This window comes from Equus asinus, chromosome 13 (genome assembly GCF_041296235.1).
Source record: "Equus asinus isolate D_3611 breed Donkey chromosome 13, EquAss-T2T_v2, whole genome shotgun sequence".
NCBI classification, from domain to species: Eukaryota; Metazoa; Chordata; class Mammalia; order Perissodactyla; family Equidae; genus Equus; species Equus asinus.
Window position 1 is genome coordinate 6052843 of NC_091802.1, and position 19387 is coordinate 6072229.

General features: G+C 41.2%; 1 protein-coding gene across 1 annotated transcript in view; it reads right to left on the reverse strand.

The window, feature by feature from the left end:
• COX10 (cytochrome c oxidase assembly factor heme A:farnesyltransferase COX10) overlaps window positions 1–19387 on the reverse strand; it is a 126448-nt gene that overhangs the window by 17592 nt on the left and 89469 nt on the right. The window lies entirely within an intron of this gene.

A 19387-nucleotide genomic window follows, 5' to 3' on the forward strand; every position in this document is an offset into this window, starting at 1 on the left:
TCCCTTAGAGGACTGTAAAAAGCTAGTTTTATTTTGGGTGGGAGAAAAATGTGGCTCATAAACATTTTTACTTTTCCTGAATTGGACTTTATGTTAAAAAAAGGGAGGTTGTTCACTCCTTCTCCAAAGTCGTGGAAGCCAGTTGGATTCAAAGGTATTGGTGTTATGAAAAACTCCTTTAGAAAAGCACACATGAATTTAATTTACTGAGATAGGCAATTTTAGATGGAAGTTTAGTTTCTGACCCTTGTTGGAATCAGAAAATCATGAGGTTCAATTTTGGAGTTTAAATTAGTGTGCTAAGGGGCACAAATGAAAACTGGGTAAGTTGACAAGCCACCAACAAAAATGAGAATATTTACCCAGGCAGCCATGGTCATGCTCAGCACCTGGGTACCTCGAGGACCCATCTGCCTCCCGGTACAGGGAGCCCTGCATGGTGACCATTGGGCCTTCTCACGCTATGGGAGAAGGTGCTCCAACTGCAAACTCAGTGAAGTTTATTTTCCTGTGATGCTTTATTTTTTCTAAAACATATATTATAAAAGTAATACATATTCATTTCAGAAAATTTGGAACTATATAAAATTATAAAGACATTTTAAATTAGTTATTCAGGGAAACATATTGGTTTATATCTTTCTAGCCTTTTTCCAATGATATATCTACTTAAAAAAATAACTGAGAGCACAATGAATTGTGGTTTTGTTACTTTGTTTCAGTATATCTTAATAATTTCCCTACACCATTAAGAATTCTTTTACATCATCATTATTAATAGATACTCAGCAGCCTATTCTGTGGACACACCATAATAAATTCAGCCCAGATACCCTTTCCGGACACTTAGTATTTTTCCTTTTTTAAAATTATAAATAATGTTGGGATGAATATCTTATGGACAGATCGTAGCTCAACACTCCAATTAGGATTAATTCCTAGATGTGAGATGGCTAAGCCAGATGACAGACACGTCCTTAGGGATTTTGACTTGTACCGCCAGTGTGTACCCCAGAAGAGTTTATGCTAGTTTACACTCCCACCAACAGCAGTGTATGAGAAAGCCTATTTCCGGGACCTGTACCAACACTGGGACGGCATTAAAAATAAAGCAAAACAAAAATTAACAAAGCAAAACAAGTTTATTGAGACAGATAGTATTATGCCCATTTTAGCAGATGAGAAACTGAGACTCAATACAAGTAAAATAACTTGGAAATGGACCCTGTGCTCAGGTTCTTTTGTTGGCTCATTCATTTAATCCAGAGCCCCCCACCACTTGGAGTCACACGATTTACTCACTCTCTTATTTCCCGGGTCTGCTGGGGCCCCGGGGCGGCCAGAGTCTTTAGGCTGGTCACCTTCCACTGGGATCAGCCTTCTGTGGGTTCAAGCTCCTTCAGTTTACCTCATTGTGGAAAGAGCCTAACTTTCTATTACATTTCCTCAGATGAAAATGATTGGGAAGCACGAAATTAAAAAGAAAAAGGACAGACCTGGGATATAATGTGGTGCGCAAGACAGACATGGTCCCTGTCCTGGGGAACATACATTGGAGTGGGCGACAGAGAAAGGGGCAGTAATAGTCAAGTGTGGTACACAGAGGGACACTGGGAGCACTAACCCAGCATCTGCAGGGGGCGGGTGGTGGACAGGGAAGGTTTCTAGGAAGAAGTGACATTTAAACTGAGACCTAACGGACGGGTGAGAGACAGGCAGAGGGTGGAGAAGAGGGTTTCAGGCACTGAGCAGGCCTCAGGTGAGAAAGCACAAGCATGGCGGGCACAGCCCTGCGGCATGGCAGGAGGGGAGGAGGTGTCAGAGGGCAGGGGGTTAGGAGGCCACACGGAGGCAGGGCAGAGTCAGCACAGTTGTCTCTGTTCTTTAAATGGAAAGAAAATGATCAGGTCTGCTTGCAGAAGGATCACTCTGCCTGCCATGATGGCCAGCAAAGGTACACAAGCATTCACTCACCTACCCAGAGAAGTCCACAGGAGGCATTTTTCGAGGAAAAATAGTAAGCACACCGCCACACAATTTTTATCTAATGCTCAGTTAAAAGAAACAGCATTCAGCTAGTTAGTATCTTTAATCTATCTTCCAGATATTCCAAAATACACTGGTGGAGCAAGTCTGATCAGCAGAGTGCTACACTCCCCTTCCCTGGGGGCTCCTTGTCCACTGGCACGAGGGGGACCAGGGCTGGCATTTTTAGCTCTATTATTCTGCGCTCTTTGTCTCTCCCTAGTCATCTTCTTTCAAGTTTTTTTGTTGGATAATTCTGTCACATTTTACATACCTTTGCAAATTAACTGAAGCCTTGTTTGAAATAAAGTGGAGTAAAAGAGTTAACTAAACAAAGGGTAACTATAGGATTTTGGTTAGAGTCTTTGAACAATGAAAATATATCAGTAAAAGGAGTGAAGGATTTTTTTGAAACTGCAAGTAGTAAGAGGAGTGGCAAGAATAATGGTTCTGGGGTAAAGAGAAAACATATCAAGTGGTATCTGGGTTATTTTTTAAAGTTTAATTTACCATAAAACCTTTAAATATCATGGTGCTATTAAAATTGTTTAAATTTAGCTGTTTTAATAGAGATCTATTTCTGATACAGAAAGAGATTAGAAAAGTGTGTCCATTTCTCATCTCAGTTGAACACAGCTATGATTCTCTGCCTTAGTACTCATAACAGTCAGAGCTAAATCTCAAAGACCTGAAGGGCCATCCTGTCAAAGACTGATCTCTTGTTACTTTAGGTCAATTACTTCATACACTCTTCCTCCTCATCGTGCTGCTCAGCCTTGAACAAAAAGCCCATTTGCTCTGCCTGTTCACAGATGGCTTTGGAAAGTATTCTAAACCTGGAGACACCCGTACACACAGAGTTATTCCTCTTTTTATCATTCGTTCTTTATTTAAAATTTTGTTTAAATTGTTTTCATTGGTCTTTTTGTGCCTTTTATCATGTAAATTCCTCAGCAGGTCACTTTGCTTCTGTTTCAAGCGCTATTCTAAGGTCTGGTTTCTAGGGGCAAGATCACAAGAAGGAACGAATGCTAAGCAGGCTTCCTTGGGTTTCCTGGGCTGAGTGTTACCTGAGGGGAAGCGGCTGAACTGGCACTTCCTGGTAGAACCCGTGGTTCTATTTAAGCGCGGTCCCTGGACCCGCAGCATCAGCGTCACCCAGGAACTTGTTAGGAATCCAGGTGCTCTCAAGGCTTGCTGAAGTCCGAGAAGCACCGAGACACCACTGCCAGTGTGACGCTGGTCCCATCTGGCATATGTCTAGCAAGCCGACACAGGTTGAGCCTACAGAAGCCCTCCGTCCTCACTCCACCTCCAGTGCTGACTGCAGCAGGCCTGAGTGGGTCGCCCAGTTCAGCTCTCTTTATACATGTATCTCTTGACATAGTCGAGTGGGAAGAACACAGAGCAGCAAACCAGCTCTGCTATCAAACAACTGAGGAACTGCAGGCGCATCCCCCCCCTTTCTGTTCCATCTACCTTGATTTAATATAGTCATACAGTTAAGAGTGTCTGGCCACTCAAAGGGTGAGATGAAGCAAGTGTGGCAAAGGCTTGATCACTGTTGATTCTGGATGAGGGGTATATTGGGGTCACTGTACTATCTCTATTAACTTGGAACATTTTCATAACAAAAATTGACAAAAAAATATGAAAAGCATTTTTAACAGTGCTTTACTCTTCTTTATTAGTATTTTTATTATATTCTGGCATCTGTCGAGCAGCATAACTAAGCCTGCTGAACAGCAATCAGGTGGTCTGAGTTCAAGTTCCGACTCTGATGTTAACGAGCCAAGTAAAAGTGGGCAAGTTATTTCACCTTGCTGGTCCTCAGTTTCCTTAACTGTAAATAGGGGTCTACTGGAGCTCTTTTGATGGCAAGATTGAAACCCAAGTCAAAGTGGCCTAAGCAAAAAGGCTGAGTAACAAGACCACAGGGAAGGCGGGGCTTCTATGCCGTTAAGCTGTGTGACCTTGAGCCAATTATTTAACATTTTGGCCTTAGTTTCTTCATCCATAAAATGGGAGCTACTTCCTTCATAGGGTTAAGAATTAAATGCAATAATGTAAACAAAGCACCTAGCAGAGTGCTCACTGAGCAGTGTTCCCTTGTTCATTCATTCATTCCAATCGCTCATTGCCCATCCAGTCAGCCGCTATGCTAAGTGTGGGTACACAGCAGTGAACAGGAGACAGCAAAGTTCAGTCTAGAATGGAAGACAGACATTAAACAAATACACACAAGTACTCTGAACCCTCAAATTGTAAAATCAGCTACAAGAAAAAGAAGAGGTGAAATGAGAGAATTATTTAAATAGGGAGGAACTATTTAGATAGAGTTGGAGAGAAACCTACAGTACATTTTTTCCACTGATATATTTTTTCAAACTTATAAAAAGTTATGGTTGTATATCAGAATATGAAAATATATGTATATATACTCAAGAATGTCATTTCTTAATTATGAATTACAAATGTATGATGGCTGTGAAGCATGTTTCTACTATTTTTATTTTAATTATTATTTTAATAATTTAATTTTATTATAGCAAATTACAAAAAAACTAAACCAGCACCAGGAAAAACTAGACTGATCACATGCAAAACATTTAAAAAAAAATGTTGGTTCTCTTGTACATCTACAACAGCAAGTGTAATGGCCTTTATTAGGAACAGAGGAGGGGCTGGCCCAGTGGCGCAGCGGTTAAGTTCACACGTTCCGCTTCTCGGTGGCCCGGGGTTTGCCGGTTCGGATCCTGGGTGTGGACATGGCACCGCTTGGAACGCCATGCTGTGGTAGGCGGTCCCACATATAAAGTAGAGGAAGATGGGCATAATGTTAGCTCAGGGCCAGGCTTCCTCAGCAAAAAGAGGAGAACTGGCAGTAGTTAGCTCAGGGCTAATCCTCCTCCTCAAAAAAGGAACAGAGGAATTAATATCTCTGTGAGTGGTTCTCGCTGGAGTGAATTTATATAAGAAAGATCAGAAAAGCAGCTGAATGGGTATGATGCTATTGCAAAAAAGTTCTAATTTTCAATAAAACAGAGTAAATGTATGAATAAGGAAAATAGCACTATTTGGAAGATGGTGGCAGAAAAAAAATCTAGTGATTGTCTTGAACTAAAAAAATTCTTTTCTATTCATTCACTCACTCATGCAAATAGGTTCATGGCTCATGCTGAGGCTTGAATGATGGTTTATTTCCAAACTCATATCCCAAACCAAATTACATTTTCAATTGAGATCTCTTTCTACTGAGTATCAATGCATGGCGTCTTTCTACTTTGGCCTTTCCTGCCCAAGGCTACTGTAGACAAGAAACGAATAGCCTATGAGTGGGGAGAAATTTGTCAACAGATTTCTATGAATTATTTATTCCTCCTTTAAAATACAGTTATTTCTTTGTTTATTAAACACCAATCCTTAGTAGCTCTATCAAAGTGGAATTTTCGATAGAAATTAGGAACAAGTGACAATATACAAGCTTTAATTTGATGCCTACTTATTGCACTTAATAAATCTAATTTAAATTACCTGACTTTTAAATAAGTTACGGGAGTAACGTGGCCTTTCTGTTGAAGTAACATGTCAGAGGAGCCTATGAAACGTTATATTAAATCAAGGAAGCTTTATATTTTAAGCAGCTCTGCAGGTAATTGGTTTATACAAAAATTAATCTTATACTTCTTGGTCATTCTTCCAGAATAAATGATTTTTAAATTACAAAATAAAATTTCCTTTCTTCAAAAAACAAAAGAAAACCCCAAACCTTAATCAAATCAAGCCAATTTAACTTTAATTTCCTGCATAAATCCCATATTTAAGCTTTGCCCTGAGTTTTTAGGGAAAGCCTCTACAGATAACTGTTTTGAAAATGAGTCCCCAGACTCTTATTCAGTTTTCTATTTCTGAACAAGTCTCAAGTTATAAATACCACATGGTATCAGAGGACTGATGTAAATTCAGAACTTAAGGAATATGTGAAGAAAATGAGGACACACATTTTAAAAGAAAATTAATTACAGCAAAATTCGAAAAGCTATCAATTGCTCATAAAATGATGGTGGCCTACTTAAAAAATTAAATTAAATTTTAAAAGATGTTTAAGAGAAATTCAAGAATGAGCAACTATTTTTGGCGTGATTTTAATGAGAATGTGGAGACTATGGCATTGTATTATGAAAAACTTTTTTTCAAGAAAGAAAACAAAGCAGGTCTGAGCTGAGTGAGTTTTTGAAAATCAACAGAAAGAATCTTATTAATCAAAGAGGAGGATAAGAAAGATGCAGGCTGGGAAAAAAAAAAGTTAAGGTGCACCTTAGCCCACTGTGGACCTCTGAGATTCAGCCTTCTAATTCACGGAGAAGCAAATGGTGACCTGAATTATGCTATATCGATTCAGCTTAAATTAAGGAGAGGCTATTTATACAAAGACTCTGGGATTTTCAAAGAGAGGGGATTCCTATTGTTTGATCCCACCTACGAACATCAAGTTTCTAGGGTAGCGGTCCAATCTCAGCACAGTTCTCACACGCCCTGAGCACAAGGACCGCCTGCTGAATTCCTCCATTACCCCCAGCTCCCTGGGCACCTCGTGCCTGCCACACGGGAGACATACTTTCTCCTTTTGCCTGGTTGAGCCAGATGGCTTAATTCTCTGACCCCCTCCCTTTCTAATTTATAGGACTCGATAAAAAAAGCAGGTTTGTTCATCTACATAAAATTAGGGTAAGTGAATTTTAGAGTCTTTGAAAAGCTTTAATGAAACACAATTTATAAAAAATGAAGCTAGGAAATAAAACTGTCCCTCCCTGCGGCCTGTAGACTCCCTGGGCGCTGCATGCGCGTGTGGCCACCTGGAGATAAAGGTGCGGAGGTAGGTGACTCCATCTCTTGTACAGCCGGCTTGGGAGCAGAGCCTGTGGTCTGGGACGGTCTTTGCAAACACAGACGTCCAGAGGAGCGGGCTGGCAATATGCAGGGCAGAGTGGGCCTCCTTTAAGAAACAGGAAGTGCTGAGGACTATGGGAACTGCTCTTCAGGTTTGGCTGGCAGACAGATACCATGCGGGAAAGCGCCAAAGAAGCCCAGAAATCTGGGGTTTTATGTTAAAATTTGCTCTTTTTAAATGCTGGCAACAGTAGAAATGCACAGCAGGCCAAACAAAGAACGCCTCTTCAGGATTTGGGCTGTTGGCTGCTGTTTCGCAGCGTGCGGTTCAGGTGAAAGGTCTGTTCTTGAAGCACTTGCAGCCCCTCCGCCCTGGAACTGACCCCCGCCCCCCATACCTCCCGGTACTTCTCTCCAACTTTCGTGTGGCCATTTCTTCCTCATCCTCCCAGATTCTGCCTAGGCATCAGAACAAGTCCTGCCAGAATATTTCCCTCACCCCTGGCTCCTGCCCAGCCCTCCCTCCGGGTGATCCCCACGCCTGCAGGCCCGCACAGGGCTTCTTATTCCTGCTGCTGCCTTGCCAGCCCATCCCACCACATCATAACTTCAGTGCCTCCTCTCTGTACCATGCATCTGTATGTTCCCTGTCTCTAAGACTGGTGCCCAAAATGTTGTGTGAAACAAACTTTTACAAACCATGCAAAAGCGAGAACCCTATCTTAAGACTATGGTTCACACAATACCAAGAAATGGGATAGCATTTGATCCTGTCAAACCTTTTCACATCATCTTATTTGAAAAGAGAAGTTTGGGGCTGGCCCCACGGCATAGTGCTTAAGTTCGGCGTGCTGTTTCGGCAGCCTGGGTTCTCGGGTTCAGATCCCAGGCGTGGACCTACACAACTCGTCATTCATGCTATGGCACTGACCCACATATAAAGTGGACGAAGACTGGCAACAGATGTTAGCTCAGGGCTAATCTTTGTCAGCAAAGGAAAAAAAAGAGAGAAGAAATAAAGTGATAGGACGTTAGACTAAATGACTCCAGATTATTAGTAAAAGGTGTTTGCTCCTATGCCTTACTTCTCACGTGGCTACGAGTGATTGACTAAGTTATTATGATGCGATAGTTAACTCTTTATATTCAAATTTATTAGAATATCTGAATATTTTCCAGATACTCAGTTTTGGGACCTGAAAAAGGGATATGGGACCTGAAGAACCACCCCCCAAGATTGCTGTCAACAAATGGATACAACTCATGATGCTTCAAAATAATCATAAATGCTTTTTTTTCCTTATGACCATGAGAGAAGGGAATGTTAACTTTCAGAAAATCCCAGCGTTCCTCTCATCACCCATTGTAATGACTAAGCATGGTGATGCGCACAAAAGCTCTCTGCTGGCTCTTCACACCATGGCTCATGCTCCATAAGAATAAAGCTCTGCACATTAGCACTACTATTATTAAGTTGAAACCAAACTGTTTTTCTGGCCACTTCGAACGACTGGTTAACATTAAAAAAAGAAATTTCTATACTTATAAAATGTTTATGTTCTTATTACATTTGCAATATATACACACCAAGAGACTAATCATAACAACCCTCAGAAACTGAGCAGAGCTTCAGCCTGGTCCGGGTGCACGTCTGCGAGACGAGTGGGACTGGGGGATGAATAATATTCGCAGCTCCCCTGCAGCCCGCAAAATGTTTACATTTGCTTAAGTGCTTACTGGTAAAACCTTCAGCAAATTTGAAAAAGGTCTCCTGTAAATCCCTATAATACTTAAGCTAAACCCTGTTCTTTAAGTTAATAATGCCAACTAAACAATCCATTCATTTCATTTTGAAAACTCAATCTTCATCGTTCACTTAAAAACCAGGTACTGGCTGAGCCCGATTCCAAGTGTTTAATTTATCCTCTCTAAATAACCTTTCACTCTCCTCTTATCGTTCTATCTCTCCTGCTTAGAGCCCACACCTAAAGCTTACAAGTTATGGATCACTCTCATCTGATCCATTAAGTTGGAAAAACTAATGCTGACATGTGTTATTTCTCTGTCAACATCACCAAGCTGGAAAATGGATAATTCAAAGGGGACATAATCAAAATACAGATGTGTTTCAAAATAACAAGGAAGAAGGCCCAGTCTGGGCCCCACTTCTTCAGGAAGCTTTCGCTGTCCAATCTGTCCTTATCTGTATCTTCTTTTTTTGACCTCTCAGAGAACTTCTTGTTTGTACCAATTCACTCATTTCACTGAAAATGTATTTATGAGTGGCTTTGTCCTGTCTGCTAAGCATTTTATGAATCTGGCTAATTTTTTCACCCAGATATAAGCCTTTTTTGAGCATAATAAAAATAAAACTGACAATGCTGGTAACATTATAGGTAATCAATAGATTCTTAATAAATTAAATTAAACAAGGGAATTAGTTAATTCTAAAACATAGAGAAAAAACGTTAGGCCTTGACATTCTTAAGAAAGTTAATTTTAATTAGGATAGATCAGGAAAAGGTTATTACTTAATAAAAATACACGTGTAAGATACATGAGAAATTTAAGTCTGAAAGACTTCAAGTTAAAGATGGCAGATTAGAGGTGTCTGTAGCCTCTGTCCTCTCTGAAAACAAAGAAGAGAACATAACACAGAAAACTCCAACTTTGATAAACCAGGAAACACTGCTACAGAAGAGCTGCCCAACGCAGGGAGGATGGCCAGAGGATGCATCCTCTGTGCATCTGAGGGAAACGCACGACTCAGTCAACGTGCAGCTTAAGAATCTCTTCCTTAGGCTTTGACTACAAATCACGGAAAGAGCTGGACCTGAAGTGTGTGTACTGGGGGTGGGGGAGCGGATCATAGTTAGAAAGTTACGAAGCAGAATCAGGGCTTGAGACACACACCTGGCCGAGAGCAAGCTCAAGTGATGTGGAAGCAGCCCTGGAAGGAGCAGCCTTGGGTCCTTCTGGCCCCCTCACTCCCTGCCCCCATGCTTAATTGTCCCCACATTCCTTTCCTTTGCCACAGGGCCTGGAACAGGGATGAAATATCTGGCCTAAGCTTGGGCAATCAAATTTTCTCCCACAAGGCTTTAGAAGTGGAACAGATGACTCAGCCGGGAGACCCTGGGGGCTAAGGCTGAGGTTACCATTCTGATGACGGGTCAATTCAAGAGAAAGTGGGATCAGAAGAACCAATATGCAGAGAGATAAAAATACAGTGGAAGTACAGGGAAAAGCAGAGATAAACAGTGGGGGTGGAAGCTAAAGTGTAACTGGTGAAGTGGTGAGTGGTGAGTCTTTCCAGAAGTCTGGCTACAAAAAGAGGAGAGTAGAAGAGAAACAAGATGGAGCCGCTGATATAAGAGACTTTTCTCTAAGACAGAAGGACCACTTGTTCAAATATCATGCCAGAAGAAAAGGGCAGTGGGGTCGGGAGAGGTACTGAGAGACCCAGGGAGAGTCTGAGCGCAGCACCTGCTCTCAGGCAAGCTGGCCTCTAGGTCTTAGAGCCTGGAGACCAGCAGGTAGAAACGGGGTCCCAGAGGTCAATGGGCCCCCAAGTTCCAAAAATAGGTGTTAGATTCTGGCAGCTATAATCTGTGGAAAAATACTTGGTTCTTTCCTCCTAAGAAGAACTGAGGTATGCCAGGAACATCTCCTGGACATTCACTTTTAACCACTTCTCCGCCTCTGAGCCTCCCCAGGGCCACCCTAAAACTTCAGAAGCCATGTTATCCAACTGGAACCAATGCTGCAAGTAAACACAGAGCTTCATTCAGCAGAAGGAGTTCAAGGACACTGGACACCTGCGTGATATAAAAGGGGCGGGAAGGAAGGGAGCTCCCAGGGAGAATATAAAAGCAGCAGAGAAAGACGAGGCTCTGAGGGGTCAGATAAACTACTTCTTGATTTTGCCTGTGACAAGTTCCAGTCGCCAACACGTGCATCCAGACTACCAGAAGCTGTGGATCCCTAAGCCTCAGGGGAAGAGAGACTCTCAGCCTCAGGAGAAGAGATACAGTGGTTTGGCTCCAAGTTAATAGGGATGAACCCTGTGGTGAGCAGCCGATACTAGAGGTTAAAACAGTGCCATTCTGACGCTCTGGAGCACTTCTCTCCAGACGTCCTCAAATGCTAGAGCTTCAGATGCTAGAGCTCTTTAGCCAAATGCACCATGACTCCGGGTTCATCCACGAGCATCTGGGATGCTTCCTAAGTGATGTGAGGTACAATGCACTCAATTTCGTCAAGTGGCCCCCAAGCCATTAAAGACTGATAAATAATTCCATCATAAAGGCTCCAGAGCTGAAGTAAAAAGCAGAAAGCCAACGGGGTCAAGTGTTCTCACAGAAATTACATTTGGTAATTAGAAACTGCAAAAGGATGTTTCTATTAACCACCTGCAATTATTGTAAGGCCACAGTGTTGTCTAGAATAGGCAATCAGAATAACTAATGGCTGCTTGTGTCTGCAAGAGTTTGGATGAATTTAAACATGTTATCTTAGTATAAAAATGCCTTTTCTTTCCACTAGTGAGGAAGACAGGAAAAACCATCTTTTCCCAAAGAATGGACACTTTTTTTTTTTTTAATGTGATACCTTAGGCATACAGAAATGTAGGTATTTATGTAGGTAACCAACAGATGATTAATTAAAACTACTGTCCTCTGTATTCTCCTTGGGAAAATAAAACAAATGATAATGTAACTTTATAGATTTTATTCACATTAAGTGGTATTTTAGCTGTAAAGATTTTCCCCTTTGACACTTAAAAAAATTACAGAAAATTTCTGTTGCCTAAAATGTAAAGGGTATGTTTTTGCTGTAATTGACTATTTCAGATATAGCCAATTATCTTCCTATTCCTTGTTTATTAAATATATTTGATGTCACTTTCTCCATCATCCGAAACAATATAGGTAAACAGCAGGTCAGTAAAAAGAAAGGCAAGCAGCACCAAGGCTGGCAATCAAAGACGTGACAGGACCGGACACTTTCCTTTTCTTGAAACACAGTGGAGCTGCAGTTAATTCAGTTTATTTAGGTCAGGCCCTAAGGTGAAAATATATTATACTCAAAATTATCCTTCAAAGTTCCCTGAAGTCACCCATTAAGTACAAGTGAGGTTATCTATGTACAATTCTGGAAATAATGACTATGTCCACTAAAGCTTGAGAATCACTGAGTTCAATTAAAAGAGGGAACAAAAGAAAAGTCTGTATTTAGATGGCTGGGCATTCATACCACTCTGCCTTTAAGAGGACTCTCAGTAGAGCAGAGGCGGAGAATTCTAAGGCGTTCTGCTCCCTGCAGCGTTTACGCCACTCTGTCTAAACAGTGAGCGCTGGCAACCCAACTAAATAGCCACCTTTTCTGTTGTGGCGGTTGAGAGGATTCGACTGCCAAGGGGGCTGCGCCTTCTCTGGGGATGTTCTAACGTCTGCTTTGCTACTCTACCTTACAATGAATTATGTGGTGTTTGCACAAAGAGCCGCAGAATTTAGGAAATGTGGAGATGTTGATAGCAGATGGGAACATTTCAGAGAAGAGGTGCTATCACCTAAGACTTCTCTGCCTAGCCCAGTTTCACGGGGCAGCGGGTCTGTGAAGCAGCTTGCGTTGGCATGCCAGAAGCAGGACTCCTACAGTCGGTTTTGCATATTCACCTTGTATCTTGTGCCCTTGCTAAATTCACTTCTTAGTTCTGGTAGCTTTATTATAGGTTTGTTTCAATTTTCCATGTAAACAATCACATTGTCTGTTTCATTTCTTCCTTTCTAATACACATGCCCTTTATTTCTTCTTCTTGCCTTGTTGTACTAGTCAGGAGCTCCAGAACAACACAGACCATGGCCCACTTCCTACAGAAGAGCCCTCACAACTTAGTGTGGCAGGTACATCTTCCCCAGCCTCCTTCCCAGCTTAGCTCCTTACTATTCTCCTATGCCAATCCTCCCCTCGAAGTCCGGCCAGGCCATTTGTTTTTATCCTTAAACACACATTTTGTATTTCCCTCTCTGTACCTTTGCTTACCATGCTCATCTTGCCTGGCATGGTCTTTGCTTTATTGTCCACCTATCCAAAGTCGATTCATCTGTCAGGGTCTTCAAGTTCTCTAACGTGCATGCTCACTTTCTCTCTTAATTCCCCACTCCTGTCCTTCTCATTGCCTTGATGCCGTATGTCAGGTGTTCATGCCTCAGTGTCTTCATGTCTGTATCTCCCCAGCCTGGGAGGTCACTTCTACTTCTCTAACATCTGTCTGTCCATCTGTCCATTTTCCATCTGTCTGTCTGACCATCTGTCCATCCGTCCATCCATCCACCCACCCATCCACCCCTCACATTAAGCATCAGCGATCTGCCAGATGTGATGGCTAACATACACGCTCCATGATGTTAGGGATTTTTTTCTCTTTTGTTCACTGCTGTATCATAGCATTAAAAATGGTCTCTAGTACACATCAGGCACTCAGAAAATATGTTAATGACCTTAGGCATCAGAGATATACAGAAGACTCAATCCTTGTCTTGGAAGAACTCAAATGTAATAAAGAGTCACAGTAATAAACGTAATAAAGGAAAGAGACAGTGTGTACTAGGTTAAGGAGTGCTATGATAGAGAGATGTGCAAAGAACAATGAAAGCACCAGGACAAAACATCCGCCACCACCTCACTGCAGCATGGAAGTTGCTATCCCTTCCAGAAGAAGTAATGCTTGGCATAAAACCTACCCAGGCAATCAAAGGGCAAGGTGAGCACACCTGGCAGAGACGAGAGAAAGCACGGCACTCAGTGAAAAAATCAGCAGTTCCATTTAGTCACAATATAACCTATAAAAGCATAAATGAAAAAAGGAGAACCTAGTGGGGGATGAAGCTAGAAGGACCTGGAAGGATAAGACTCCTAAAGGCCTTAAATGACACAGTAAAGAATTTAAAACAAATTTTTTCTTAAATGTGTTTGGAAGACCCGCAAAAGTTTTAAGCCAGAAACCAATGTGATCTCTTAAGGAAGACCTATCTGCCAGCCGAGTGGAAGAAAGATGGAAAGAGGGTTAGAGAGAAGGTAGAGAAACCAGTTGGGGTGCGGTTGTATAACCCACGCCAAAGTGATGATGGCCTGAAACTAAAGCAGTGGGGTGAGGGCACGGACTCCAGGGTAATTCAGGAGGCTGAAAAGACATGATTTGTTGAATAATCAGATGAAGGGAATAAGAGAAAAAGAAAGTCTAGAATGACTTACAGATGCCTGACTTTGGAATGTAAACTAACAAGTATATAAGGTAAAAGACAGATTTGGGAGAGAAAATGATGAACTCGGGTATACACTTATGGAATCCAGGATGCCTACAGGGACATCACAAAAAAGATTTTCAAAGGGTTAGGCTCAGAAGAGCAATCTGGGCTGGAGGTACAGCAGTGTAGAGTGTAGTAACTGCACGGGAAGAGTGAGATGAGAAGGAGGACCACCGGCAAAGAGCAGTTAGAGGAGGAAGGAACAGAAAGAAGAGCTTGGAAAGGACAGCCAGAATGGCCCAGTTCTTACTCACTCTGGTTCTCAGCTGCGAGACCTCATTCCCTCTGATAAGTCACTCTTGACCTCCTCGGTTTGGGTCAGGTTCTCTCCTCTTCGTGCTCCCACATCATCTAAGCATGTCCCTATTGTAGTATTTCCACCACACTTCTGGTGCCTAGCATGGTGCCGGGCTGGTAGGTGCATTCAAAAAATACATCTCTTGAGGGAACTCTACCTTTGATAACACCGAGTGTCCTTATGCATGTGTGTCGCCATCTCTTTAGTGTGATTCTAAGAGATGGAGACCATGTCATTTACCTCTTGGTAACTCTAGCAACCAGCAAACTTCTCTACAGGGACAACATTCTCCATAGACACGTCCAGATGATGACAGTATGAACGAAGGATTCAATAACCCCTGAACGAACTGAAGGAACCCTTGAATGAACTGGTCTTACCAACTTAAACATGATAATGGAAACATGTACCTTTCACTTTCTGAGTTCTCTTATTTGCCAAATGTTTTGCCTCCTTCTCCCTATGCCCTGAAACTAATCTGAATTTTTTGTTATTGCCTGATAAGTACCGAAATATTTATATTTCAAAGCGATTTTGAAAACGTATGCAAGTTCTGCAAACAACTCTACATTTGTCGAGTTTTAAACCTGTTCCCCAGCAATGCACTTTTATTTACATGGTTTTATTGATCTTATTGTTATCCCAACAATAATGTTATGAGATGAACAAGGTAGGAAATTTGATCCCATTCTACCTGTGAGGAAGCACTGGTATGGAAAGATTAATTCAATGACTTACCTAAGCTTAGTCAGCTGGATAACATTTTTCACTGGACTATGATTACTATATGAAGAATACCTGAAGACTGAGATGTTTTTTATTATATAAATTTTTAAAAAATTGCTTTAAACTTTTCCCAGTCACCAAGTTAAAATTGGATTACAGCGAATCTGACTTTCTAATAAGAAGGTAAACTTCCCTGACATTTACCTTTATTACCTGGCTTTGAGTCTGCAGATTCAACTGCTCAAGTGGGTTTACTCGCTCTTCAATGTGAGTTCCTGATATGTGACATATGAATTCTCTGCCAGGGAATAAAAGGGAGCTCTAAGCCCAATTCCCCCCTCACAACAATCATTCAGAGCCATGACATTTTTGCCAGAAATATCCAAACAAGTCAATTGACCATATTTATCTTTTCCAATTTATAAGAAAACATAAAAATATTGAGTATCATTTTTAAGAAGCTATTTAAAGGGGTCTGTATGTCAATGTCTACTCACAAACTGATTTAGATACATCATACTTTCCATTTACGTGCGTTTTCTTTTCTAGGCAAAATAAGCAACTGGAATTTGTATGAAATAGCCTTAAAAATAAGGAAATTCTGTGAACATCAGAATCATCACCATCATCTCCTTCATACAGGGTGGCATATAGTTATCATCCAAACTAGACATTGTTGACAGTGAAAGAGGACACCATCAACAATTCTGCTATGATAACAGGTGTAAGCCAGGATTATCCTGGGCAAACTGGGATGAACAGCCACTCGACCCTTAGCTGACTTTACACTCATACCATGCAGCAGAGCACTTTCCCTACATCATCTCTTTGATTACAGTTATCACCTAATTTTTTTTTTTTTTTAAAGATTTTATTTTTTCCTTTTTTTCCCCAAAGCCCCCTGGTACATAGCTGTATATTCTAGTTGTGGATCCTTCTAGTTGTGGCATGTGGGACGCCGCCTCAGCGTGGTCTGATGAGCAGTGCCATGTCCGTGCCCAGGATTCGAACCAACAAAACACTGGCCGCCTGCAGCGGAGCGCACGAACTTAACCACTCGGCCACGGGGCCAGCCCCAGTTATCACCTAATTTTTAAAACTGGCACCTTCTCTTGTCTTTCTTTTCACTGTCTTGGCTTAACCCCTGGATCCAGCTGAACTGCTAGAGATGCATGCTTGGGCTAAGATCTCTGGCCAAGAGCGTCCTCCTCCCTGCTTGTTTCAAGGCCATATGCTCTAAGTGGTTCTCACTGGGAGCTGTTCTTTGGTATTCTGTCTCTGAGGATATTCTCCTAATACCATCAAAGTGTCCCTTCTTATTTTTTAAGAACTAACAGGCAGAAGTTTGGTCTCCCTAGAGTGGTCTTTTCTTTTCATGGACTAAGAGACTTTTAGAGACAGTTATGCGTAGTTGTTAGGAACTCAGAGCGTGGAGTCAAATGGACTAAATTTTGGTTCTGTTACTTATTTGTAATACTTGTATCCTTATAGTTTTCTCACCTGAGTATCGGGGGGAAGTTAACAGCACTACCTCATGGTGCTATAATGAGAATTAACTCCAAATAATGTATGTATGCTTTTCATTATGATGTAACCATGAATTCACCAGGAAATGTAGAATGAAATTTATAGTTCAACCTTATTAACTATGTGAATTTGATAAGCTTTTCTTGTGATCTTACCATTTATCCCATGTTCTATTTTCCCTAACCCTGATTTTCTTTACATATTTCTCTATTTTACTAAAATAGTCTTATGATACCTTTAATCTTTTCTGAATAAAGAATAAATTAAACAAACAAAAAAGCACTATCTTCTGCGTCAGCTCCATAAGCCATTTAGTGCCCACATTCCTCACCATGTTTTTCTAGGAGAGAGGACTAAAAGCACGGCAGCCGTGCACACACAATTGCACCGACAGGTCCATGCAAGCAAAGGGCTCCTTCAGGGCATTTCCCCAGGTCCTCAGGAAATCGCAGAACGAGTCCAGGCATATGTTTCTTTCCTTAAGTATTACTATACTAGCTTACTGCCTTAGAATATAATTTTGTTCAGAATAAAAATTTTCAAAAAAACCCTATCATTTGAAAAAGTTAATAAAAAATATTTTTTCCATAAGTGTTCACAGTATGTCTTTATTTTTTATTTTTGTTTTCTTTTCCTTTTTCTCCCCAAAGCACCTCCCTGTTACATAGTTGTATATTCTTAGTTGTGGGTCCTTCTAGTTGTGGCATGTGGGACGCCACCTCAGCATGGCTTGATGAGTGGTGCCATGTCCGCGCCCAGGATTTGAACCGGCGAAATCCTGGGCCACCGCAGTGGAGCGTGAGAACCCATCCACTCAGCGACGGGGCTGGCCCCCCATAGTATGTCTTTAGAATGGATAGAAACCACACTATGTACAAAGGCTGAAATAGCTGTCATCAGCAAAAGACTTTGAAGGATTTCTCCCCCAGGCTTCCTATACGCTTCCCATCAACAATGACAGGGGTCACCCTTTACACACCAAACTGTAGACTAAGCCTATGAAGTCGTATAGGCTCAGCAAAGCAGATGGGCCCAAATCAAATGGGGCAGTAAATACCAAAAAGAGAATTTCAAAATAAACTGGCTAGGCTTTGTCCTTAAATGCCCAATAGCTGTTATGAACATGAGAACCACTAAAGCTAAGAAATAAATGTTAATGGGTAGTCTGTAAAACTTTCCATTATATCCCTATGGTCAGCCACTTATAAAATATCTGTGTAGTTGATAATAATTTACTAAATTATAATAAACACTAACTGGCAAGAAGTAAAATCTTCTGTTTTAAAACTACGATTCTCAATATAAGATTTCTGCCCCAGACTCCTAACAGCTCCTTGTACCTATTTAATAAAATACATCCTAGCTGTAAAAATAAGTTTGAGTCACTTTTTTCAGGCCTATAATTTGCCCTCTAAAATAGCAATTAAGTTTATTATCATAAATGAGATTCTGCCTGGGTCATCTTGCAAATAAAAGATGAAGTTACAAGTTTAACGAGACTAAACTGTGCAGCAGCCTCTCTCCTTTAAAGGAGCGACACTGCCAGTATCAACCACGAAGGCCATGATGCTCCTCCCTCCTGGCTGTGATGACAGGCCGCTCTCCCCAGTGTGGGAAACGACAACACTGGGCAAAGAAAGACTAGGTACCAGTAGAATGACGGGCCTTTATCTGATTACTACTATATGCTGAATGGCTACTTGCTGGGCTTGCCTCCTATTTCCCTGGGTTCTAAAGGAAAGTACGATTTCGCTGAGGAAAAACAACTGGATAGAAATTGCAAATAAGTAAGAATTCGCCTGTGATATGACCAGTGGCAAGAGCAGCTTGTAGTTTTTGAGATGATTATAGAGGTTGCATTCGCCCCTCTAAAACAACTTTACTCAAATAAAAATTCTTCTGACACTGTCTAAACATAAACACAGCAGATAGCTATATTTCTATTTCAAAAAAGGAGATAAAATATCATCAGATATGAGATTTCTGTTCTTACATATTGTCATCCAGCTCTACTGCCCTTTTCAATATAATGTCATTTTAAATTCAATTAAGAATTAAATGGCTACAAACAGCTAATATTAAAAATCAGTTAACACAGGGGCTGGCCCTGTGGCTGAGTGGTTAAGTTCGCATGCTCCGCTGCAGGCAGCCCAGTGTTTCGTTGGTTTGAATCCTGGGCGCAGACATGGCACTGCTCATCAAGCCACGCTGAGGCAGCGTCCCACATGCCACAACTAGAAGAATCCACAACGAAGAATATACAACTATGTACCGGGGGGCTTTGGGGAGAAAAAATAAAAAATCTTAAAAAAAAAAATCAGTTAACACAGGTTTATGTGACTGTATCTGTATTTGTTTCCTTTATTGTTTTATTTCATATGTGTGATTATTTGATCCATAAGTGTTACCCCAATAAACTCGAACGCTCCATGAAGGCATTGTCTGGAAATGTGAAGAGAGGATTCACCAATTTAGGACAATCAGGAGAAACTATTTGGCTCTTTTTATTCTTCTCAGCTTGTGATATCTATTGAATTTTAAAAAATATTTTAAAATGCCAGTTTTGAGGTCTCCGGGAAGTAAAATGTTTAATTATTAACCATTAGTGATA